The sequence below is a fragment of the Neophocaena asiaeorientalis genome, unplaced genomic scaffold (assembly GCF_003031525.2).
Source record: "Neophocaena asiaeorientalis asiaeorientalis breed wild unplaced genomic scaffold, Neophocaena_asiaeorientalis_V1.1 scaffold188, whole genome shotgun sequence".
Classification (NCBI taxonomy): Eukaryota; Metazoa; Chordata; class Mammalia; order Artiodactyla; family Phocoenidae; genus Neophocaena; species Neophocaena asiaeorientalis.
In genome coordinates, this window is record NW_020174156.1 from 4,834,876 (window position 1) to 4,845,233 (window position 10,358).

Consider the following 10,358-nt stretch of genomic DNA (forward strand, 5'->3'; position numbering starts at 1 on the left):
TTGTTTTTCTCTTTCTGACTTACTTCACTCTGTATGACAATCTCTAGGTCCACCCATGTGTCTGTAAATGGCACTATTTCGTTCCTTTCTATGGCTGAGTAATATTTCATTGTATATATGTATCACATCTTCTTTATCTATTCCATGTCAATGGTTTATTTTATTTTAAATGCTCATTCCCTAGCCCTTATCTGAGAGTTCTTTGATGAAATATATTTGAGGTGGGGCACATGTTTGTATTTTTAGAAAGCATGGTAAGTGATTCCTATGCCAACTAGGATTTAGAATCAGAGACTTGAGTTGGAATGAAGAAATCTGCTTCTAACCAGGTCTGCCATAACTTGCTACTTTAATCTTGAGCAATTTCCTGAAATCTACCTGAGCCTCTGTTCCTCGGTAATTTCTGTGGATAGTAATGACCATAACTACCTCCCAATGTCTCATGTAGAGAAAAAAACCTGACATTCCAGATTTTATAAAAGTGCTCCAGGGACTTCCCTGGTGGTCCAGGGGCTAAGACTCTAAGCCCCCAACTCAGGCGGCCCAGGTTTGATCCCTGGTCAGGAACTAGGTCCCACATGCCACAACTAAAAGTTCGCATGCTGCAACTAAAGATCCTGCATGCCACAACTAAAGGTCCCACACAATGCCAAGAAGATTCCACGTGCCACAACTAAGACCCAGCACAGCCAAATAAATACTTTTTTTAAAAAAGTGCTCCAAAACTGTGTCATATAAACAATGAGTTATTGTTATTATCAAATCCAATGGTCACCTTATTTTACTCAACTGTTTACCAGCGTTAGACTCATTTGGCCTCTCCCTTTTTGAAACACTGTCTTCTCATGGCTTCTCTGACATGACACTCCCCTGGTTCTCTCACCTCAGGGACTGCTCCTCTTCCATGTTGTTTTCTGGTTTCCGCCGCACTGTTGGGGCTTTAAATGTTGGACCATCCAGGGCTCGGTCAGGGTTCCCCTTGTTTTCTCTATATACACTCTCTCCTTTGGCAATCCCATCCAATTTCATGAGATCTATGATTTAACATAAGCATCTCTGTAGTCATGACTCCCAAAATTTACATCTCTAGCCCTTGTGTCTATTAGCTGTCTAAGTGCCTACTTGACCTCTCCATTTGGAGGTCTAAACTATCTCAAACTGAACATGTCCGAAAGAGAATTCCTGATTTCCCCTCCCCAAATTGTTGCTCCCTAATCCTCTCCATTTCAGTATGTACGTGTGTATGTGATTTATTACAAGGAATTAGCTTATTTGACTATGAAGGCTGTCTAAGCAAGTCCAAAATCCATGGGACAGGCAGTCAGGAAGGGAAGAACTGGCAGGCTCACACTTCAAACTTCATAGACACAAAGTGAAGGCATTACATTCTCTCTCTTTCTTTTTATTTTATTTATTTTTTTAACTTCTTGGCTGCACCATGTGGCATGTGGGATCTTACTTCCCTGACCAGGGATCAAACCTGCACCCCCTGCAGTGGAAGCACAGAGTCTTAATGGCTGGACGGCCAAGGAAGTCCCCTCTCTCTTTCTCAAGCCATCTGACAATGGGCCAATAATCAAGTCAGTCCATGGACATTCCATGCTCCCTACCATCCGATATTGTCAAGCACAGGAACAACCTCCTCAGAAAATCTACTCAAAGATTTCTGAGTCTATCTCCCTCACTTGCTTCTGGGCCACAGACTTTAGTAAGGTAGCTTGGTCAGTGAATATGGCTGTCCCCAGACATAGATTTTCTTTTTCACATATGATTTGAGTTGCATGGATAGAAAGGGCCACAATAGACCAAAAATTTTCCTGTTGCAGTTAATTTGCCTCTCTGAATTATTCACATGGTTCCCTTGGCTCCCAATTGCATAAGATACTGTTTTAAAGACAAAACTCTTTTTTCTTTACAATCCATGAGTTGTGGGATTTTTTCCCTGTAAGATTCTTATCCTAAAATGCTTTCTTGAGTTAAAAAAAAAAGAAAAACTTCAAATACAATTTCTCTCTTGAGACACAATTTAAGATACGAAATGCTTAACAATATCTCTAAGGAAAAGATTTTTTACTGAGATAAAATTGACATATAATAATTCTAGATTAGTTTCAGGTGTACACATAGTGATTCAAAATATGTAAATATTGCAAAGTGATTACCACAATAAGTCTAGTTAAAATCCATCACGGGACTTCCCTGGTGGTCCAGCAGTTAAGACTCTGTGCTTCCACTGCAGGGGGCACAGGTTTGATCCCTGGTCAGGGAACTAAGATCCCACATACTGCATGGTACACCAAAAAAAACAAAAAAATCCATCACAAGACATAGCGACAAATTTTTTCTTATGATAGAAACTTTTAAGATCTACCCTCTTCATGGGACTTCCCTGGCAGCTCAGTGGTTAAGAATCTGCCTGCCAATGCAGGGGACATGGGTTTATTCCTGGTCCAGGAAGATGCCACATGCCGTGGAGCAACTAAGCCCGTGCGCCACAACTACTGAGCCTGCGCTCTAGAGCCCGCGAGCCACAACTACTGAGCTCACGTGCTGCAACTACTGAAGCCCGAGCACCTGGAGCCTGTGCTCCACAAGAGAAGCCACCACAATGAAAAGCCCGCGCACCGCAATGAAGAGTAGCCCCTGCTCGCTGCAAGTAGAGAAAGCCCACATCCAGCAATGAACACCCAATGCAGCCAAAAAAAACGATTTGCTCTCTTAGCAACTTTCAAATATACAGTACAGTATTATTAGCTATAGTCATTTAAGTCCCCAGGACTTATTTCTTTTATAACATGAAATTTATACCTTTTTACCACCTTTACTATTCCACCCACCCTTCAATCTTCTCATATGTAAAGAGAGAATAGTAATATATATCTCACAGGGTTATTAAGAGGCTTAGAAGAGTACAGTGTCTAGCATTTGGTAGGTGCATAATAATGATAACTGTTACTAATAAATGATTTTTGCAGAATTTGCAATTTTATTTATTTATTTTTAGGCTGTACCGTGCAGCATGTGGGATCTTAGTTCCCTGACCAGGGATTGAACCCATGCCCCCTGCATTGGGAGCATGGACTCTTAACCACTGGACCACCAGGGAAGTCCCAGAATTTGCAATTTTAATCCTTGATGTACATGAGAATTATCTGGGAAACTTTTAAAAGTTGTTGATGCCTGGGCTTCACCCTGGAGATCGATTTACTTAGTCTGGAGCCTGGGCCTTTTTAAAAATTTTTATACAATTTATGCACATCATTATTTACAGTAGATTCCTTTCTGTTAGCCAAAACTGGAAAGAAGCAACTAGCAATGCATGAGTGGTTACACAAACAGTGGTATCTCCATAACACAGAATACCACTCAGCAATAAAAAGGAACAATGTACTGTTAACATGCAGCAACTTGAATGGACCTCAAGGGCACTATGCTGAGTGAAACAAAGCCAATCTCTAAAGGTTACTATACTACTCAAAATAACTATACAGTACTACCCAAGGTAATCTACAGATTTAGTGCAATCCATATCAAAATACCTATGGCATTTTTCAGAGAACTACAATAAATAATCCTAAAATTTATATGGAACCACAAAAGACCCAGAACTGCGAAAGCAATCCTGAGAAAAAAGAACAAAGCTGGAGGTATAACCCTTCCAAACTTCAGACTATACTACAAAGTTACCGTAATCAAAACACTGTGGTATTGGCATACAGACATATAAATCAATGGAACAGAATAAAGAGTCCAAAAATAAACCCACACACCTACAGTCAATCTACGACAAAGGAGACAAGAATATACAATGGAGAAAAGACAATCTCTTCAACAAGTGGCATTGAGAAGCCTGGACAGCTACATGTAAAGGAATGAAACTAGAACATTTTCTCACACCACATAAAAAAATAAGCTCAGAATGGATTAAAGACCAAAGTGGAAGACATGACACCATAAAACTCCTAGAATAAAATACAGGCAAAACATTCTTTGACATAAATCTTAGCAATATCTTCTTAGATCAGTCTCCCAAGGCAAAAGAAGTAAAAATAAACAAATGAAACCTAATCAAACTTAAAAGCTTTCACACAGCAAAGGAAACCATCAACAAAACAAAAAACAACCTATGGAATGGGAGACAATATTTGCAAATGATGTGACTGACAAGGGGTTAATATCCAAAATATACAAAAAACTCATACAGCTCAGTAACAAAAAAACAACCACCCAATCCAAAAATGGGCAGAAGACCTAAATAGACATTTCTCCAAAGATGACACACAGATGACCAACAGGCACATGAAAAGATACTCAACATCACTAATTATTAGAGAAATGCAAATCAAAACCACAAGGAGGTATCACCTCACACCAGTCAGAACGGCTATCATCAAAAAGTTTACAAACAATATATGCTGGAGAAGGTGTGGAAAAAAGGGAACTCTTGTACACTGTGGTGGGAATGTAAATTGGTGCAGTTACTGTGGAAAACAGTATGGAGGTTCCTCAAAAAACTAAAATAGAACTACCACATGATCCAGCAATTCTACTCCTGGGTATATATCCAAAGAAAACAAAACCACTAAATTGAAAAGATACACACACCCCAATGTCACAGCAGCATTGTTTACATTTGCCAAGATATGGACCTAAGTGTCTACCAACAGATGAATGGATAATGAAAATGTGATATATATACATATATATATATGTATATAATGGAATATTACTCAGCCATAAAAAAGAATGAAATTTTGCCATTTGCAACAACATGGATGGACCTGGAGGGTATTATGCTTAATGAAATAAGTCAGACAGAGAAAGACAAATACTGTATGATATCACTTATATGTGGAATCTAAAAAAAATAAAACGAAAGAATATAACAAAACAAATAGACTCAAAACAAACTAGTGGTTATCAGTGGAAAGAGGGAAAGGGGAAGAGGCATTATTGGGGCAGGGGATTAAGAGATACAAACTATTATGTACAAGCTACAAGGATATATTGTACAGCATAGGGAATATAGCCAATAAATTCAAATGGAATATAACCTTAAAAAATAAAATAAAATTTCAAGAGGGAAAAATATTGCATACAACTACACACAGGCACAAGCATGCACAAAGGAGTGTAAATAAAACTGGCAAAATCTGAATAAGGTCTATGGATAGCACCTTTTGATATTATACTATAATTATCTAAGATGGTACCATGGGGAAAACAGGGTGAAAGGTACACAGGGTTTCTCTGTACTGCTTTTGCAATATCCTGTGAATTTATAATTAGTTCAAAATAAGAAGTAAAAAAAAACAAAAACTCTTTTGCACGCAACAACTTGCATAGATCTTAAGGGCATTATGCAGAATGAGGAAAACAATCTCAAAAGACCACATATTGTATGATTCCATGTATATAAAATTCTCAAGGGACTTCCGTGGTGGCACAGTGGTTAAGACTCTGTGCTCCCAATGTAGGGGGCCCACGTTCAATCCTTGGTCAGGGAACTAGATCACACATGCATGCTGCAACTAAGAGTTCACATGCCACAACTAAGGAGACTGCATGCCGCAACTAAGGAGCCCTAGAGCTGCAACTAAGACCCGGCACAACCAAATAAATAAATAAATTTTTTAAAAATTCTCAAAATGACAAAAATATAGAGATGCAACACAGACTAGTGCTTTTCAGAGGCTAAACGTTAAGTGGGGGGGAAAGGGGTACATGTGATTTTAAGAAGGTAGCATATGGGGGATCTTTATGATTATGGAATAGTTCTGTATTTTGATTGCAGTTATGGTGGTAGGAATGTCCATAGGTGATAAAATGTCATAGGGCTATACAAACACATTGTTATCAATTTCCTGATTTGGATATTGTACTAAATTTAACCAAAAATGTAACTATTGGGAGATACTAGGTAAAGGGTACACAGGACCTCTCTATACTATGTTTGCAACTTTCCTGTGAATCTGTATTTCAAAATAGTTTTAAAAGAATAAGACCTCCAGGTGATTTATATGCATACACATTTTTGGAAATACTAACCCTTTTTGCTAACTCAGAAATATTAAATGAAGGGGAATAGAATTATGATTTGCTCAAATTGTTAACAATCTAGTCACCTGGGGAGATAATTTTTTTTTTTTAAGCCCAGGCTCCAAACTAACTAAATTAGATTCTGACACAATGATTCTCAGATTCTGGGGCCTGAGATTCTGCATTTATAACAAGATGTCGGTGAGTAGCAAAGAACAACTACTGTCAAGAAGGGAGCACCACTACACTGAAATGATGTAGTACCACATAAGTAGATGCTTTTGTTAATATGTATAAGAAAACTCATAATTAATCTACTTGTTTTCTTTTATCTCCTCACCAAAGTAGTAATAGCAACTACCACTGGAAAGCATTATGAGGTTCCAAGTTGTTCTGAAAAATGAAATGCATTTGCAAATACAAGCAAATAAAATCTTTTACAAGTATTTCCATAATCACCAAGTACATCTGCACTGGGAGGAAGGGTCCTAAAGGCACTAAACTAGCCTTCAGAGACACAGAAGAGAGCCATGGAGAGACAAGTGTAAGTCATCCTTATACTAACTGGAGGTGGGAGGAAGAATCCTTAGCTCTAAATCAGCCAAGCTATGAGAATAATGAGAACTGCTAGGAGCCGTCTCTAGCTAACGTGTGTCTGCTAGTAGCCACACCCCTCCCTAATCGCTCCATTCCCCTGCCCCTCACTCCACACCCATAACTCTGATCCACAGTGAGGGAAACGAGTCAGATGCACAGAGAGAAACAGGAGGGAGAGAAATTGAGCAATTGTTTAATTGTTCTAGTCATTTCCACCAATCCATCTTCCTTTCTCAGTTATCATGATTTTTTAAATAATGTTTTACTTAGATGAAAGTAACATATGTACTTTTTTTTAAGTTACATCGTTTTATTAGGCTTCTAATACACAACAGCAGTTTTCTTGCTTTAGCCCTCCCCATACCCAGTTTCTGGCCCCCAAGGCAATCCAACTCTTTTGGTCCTGATGCTTTCCTAGTTACTTTTTTATAGCTTCTTTTTTTTTTCTATGTATTTCTAAACAGCATGATTATAGGGAAACTTCATTTTTCAAATTCAGTTATCTTTTATTGGCATTCTACTCTTGATCAAAAGTGTTTAGATATCTTGTACCTCCATCTATTTCCAGGGAACAACTTCCCTCCACCACACACACACACACACACACAAACACACACACACACTCCCTCCCTACACAGTTTTTGTTGTTTTGGGTTTTTTTGGTTAAACAAGTATTTAGTATTTATATAACAACTTTGTAAATAACTATTACTCTCACCTGAGCCATTTCGTTTCTCAATGCACTTTTAATTTTCCCTGGAGTTAATAAGTACTTTCTTTGGCTTAATTTTCTAATTCCTTTCAAGTTCTATACCGTAACTGCTTTAAAAAAAATATCAGGTACTCTACTGGATTAACTATTTACTTACTTTTTTTAATTAATTAATTAATTAATTTTAAATGGATTTTTGGCTGTGCTGGGTCTTCGTTGCTGCACACAGGCTTTCTCTAGTTGCGGCGAGCGGGGGCTACTCTTCGTTGCGGTGCGTGGGCTTCTCAATGCGGTGGCTTCTCTTGTTGAGGAGCATGGGCTCTAGGCATTCGGGCTTCAAGAGTTGTGGCGCATGGGCTCAGTAGTTGTGGCTTGCGGGCTTAGTTACTCCGTGGCATGTGGGATCTTCCCGGATCAGGGATTGAACCCGTGTCCCCTGCATTGGCAGGCGGATGCTTAACCACTGAGCCACCAGGGAAGTCCCTACTTACTTAATTTTTAAATGTAGACATGTCTTGGATCCTCCACTTTCCTGCTCTAATCTGGGTTATTTTTTTTCTAGGCCTACTACAATACTGTGTTCTGGGAATTATTTTTCCCATCATCCTTGGAATTCACACTTTTCTCTTATGTTGTGTTCTCCATTTACTGAGGCCCCTAAATTCCTTCCTTGATTCACTCCCTTATTTTAATGGAGTACATTCTCCAGAGCTTTCTGAAGAAGAGCACATTGGCATAAGGATTCTGAAGTCTTTCTTGTCTTCTACCCTGACATTTGATTGGTAGTACAGTAGCTATAGAATTCTAGATTGGATTTCAGTTTTCCTTGGAATTCTGAAGGCATTGCTTTCAAAATTTCCAGCTTTCCTCTCCTTTGAATGTGATCTGTTCCCCCTCCCCAACCCTAGAGTTTTAGAATCTTCTCTTTAACGATAATATTCTAAAACTTCACAATGCTTTTTGTTTGTTCGTTTCATTCATTTCACTAGGCACTCAATGAACCCTTTCAATCTGGAGACTCATGAACTTCTCTTCTGAGAAATCTTTATTTTTTTTCCCTTGATTATTTCCTCTCTTTTCTGTTCTTTTTGGACCTCCTTTATTTGAATATTGGACCAGCTCAAATGATTCTATGTTTTCTCTTCTTATTCAGTTCTTTTTTTCTACTTTGACGATGTCTTCAACTTTATCTCCCAAAGCTTCTATTAATTTATTTTTTTGTACAGCACAGGGAAATATAGTCATTATTTTATAATAACTTTAAATGGAGCATAATCTATAAAAATATTGGGGACTTCCCTGGCAGTCCAGTGGTTAAGACTCCAATGCAGGGGGCACAGGTTCGATCCCTGGTTGGGGAACTAAGATCCTACATGCCGCACAGCGCAGCCAAAAAAAAAAACAAGTCTTATAAAAATTTGAATCACTATGTTGTATTCCTAAAAATAATATTGTAAATCAACTATACTTCAATAAAAAATTTAATTTTTAGTTTAACTAATACCTTTTTAATTTCTAAAAACTCTTCCTTGACTGCTGAATATTTATTTTTAGAGCATTTTTTTCTCATTTCATAGATTCAATATCATCTTTTGCTCCTTGGATTATCTCTTTTCTTGTAAATTTTTTTAATGTTTGTTTTATTTTCTCTTTCATGTTAAATGCTTTTCCCAAATCTCTCATGGTCCTTGGGTACTGTCCATATTTAACCGTAAGGCATGAAAAAGATAGTTGGAAGCGAAGCGTGGGCTTGTGATTAGGCTGGGACACAGGTGTTTACCTGGGTGCCCACCTTCCCTACTGCCAATATCTGTAAGTTTTTTTCCTTGGATTAACTGGTTTCCCAAAAGAAGAACCATCCCATTTCTAAGCCTGAAAATCAGTCTTCTGACAGCTGTGTGAGGGGAAGAGGCTAGAGTCTAACCATTAACTCTGCAAACTTTCCCTCAGCTCCCACTCTCAGTTCAGTTGGACCTCCCTTCCCTTTGCTGTTTCTCATATTTCCAAATCCAGTCTCTGAGACAACCTCTCTAAAGAGTAAACTTTCAATCCTAGAGGCTTGCCTTGTTCCACTCAGGCTGCTATAACAAAGATATCCTAAACTGAACTTTAAACAACAAACATTTATTTCTCACATTTCTTTTTTTTTTAATTAATTAACTATTTTTGGCTGCATTGGGTCCTCGTTGATGCACACAGGCTTTCTCTAGTTGTGGCGAGTAGGGGCTACTCCTTGTTGCGGTGCGCAGGCTTCTCATTGGAGTGGCTTGTCTTTGTTGAGGAGCACGGGCTCTAGGCATGTGGGCTTCAGTAGTTGTGGCACGTGGGCTCAGTAGTTGTGGTTTGTGGGCTCTAGAGCTCAGGCTCAGTAGTTGTGGCGCACGGGCTTAGTTGCTCCACGGCATGTGGGATCTATCCCAGACCAGGGCTTGATCCCAAGTCCCTTGCATTGGCAGGAGTATTCTTAACCACTGCGCCACCAGGGAAGTCCCTATTTCTCACATTTCTGGAGGCTGGGAAGTCTAAGATCAAGATGCCAGCAGATCCTTGCAAGTACACACCTCAGGATGGAGGCACTATGGATCCACTGGCAAAGAAAATCTTTAAAGGAGGTTTAGCAGCTGAACTTGTGGACATTTTTGGAGCATATATTTTGTTTAAAAAGATAAACACAAGCCAAGATTTCAGGCAAACAATGAGGAAGAAATTCCCCTTCATCTTGGAAGTTTATTACAAATCCATCGAACACTCTGGAATGTACAGAATCAGAGAGCAAGATCAAGAAAAGTGGCTGAACAGCAAAAATTAGGAATTTGACCATGATCAAGGTTTGCCCTATTTCACAGTATCAGGCAAAATTAAAATACCAAAGTTGACATGGATGCATTTTAGAATATTTAAGGTTAAATGTAAATTCTAACTAAGTCAGAGGTTTTGTTCTTTGGACTAACTGTTAAAAAACTGATGGAAGGTTTGTTTATTATGTTATAAATGAAGTTTTGTTTACTAC

At 38.6% G+C, this 10,358-nt stretch overlaps 1 pseudogene; it reads left to right on the forward strand.

Moving 5' to 3' along the window:
- The first annotated feature begins 9,926 nt into the window (after nt 1-9,926).
- On the forward strand, nt 9,927-10,157 carry LOC112406347 (protein CEBPZOS pseudogene; annotated as a pseudogene).
- The last annotated feature ends 201 nt before the right edge of the window (nt 10,158-10,358 follow it).